Consider the following 202-nt stretch of genomic DNA (forward strand, 5'->3'; position numbering starts at 1 on the left):
ATATATAACCCCACTCTGCTTCACTCCCCTGTATATAACCCCCCTACTTCACTCCCCTGTATATAACCCCACTCTACTTCACTCCCCTGTATATAACCCCAATCTACTTCACTCCCCTGTTTATAACCCCTCTCTACTTCACTCCCCTGTATATAACCCCCCCTACTTCACTCCTCTGTATATAACTCCTCTCTACTTCACT

This window comes from Mizuhopecten yessoensis, unplaced genomic scaffold (assembly GCF_002113885.1).
Source record: "Mizuhopecten yessoensis strain PY_sf001 unplaced genomic scaffold, ASM211388v2 scaffold10883, whole genome shotgun sequence".
Classification (NCBI taxonomy): Eukaryota; Metazoa; Mollusca; class Bivalvia; order Pectinida; family Pectinidae; genus Mizuhopecten; species Mizuhopecten yessoensis.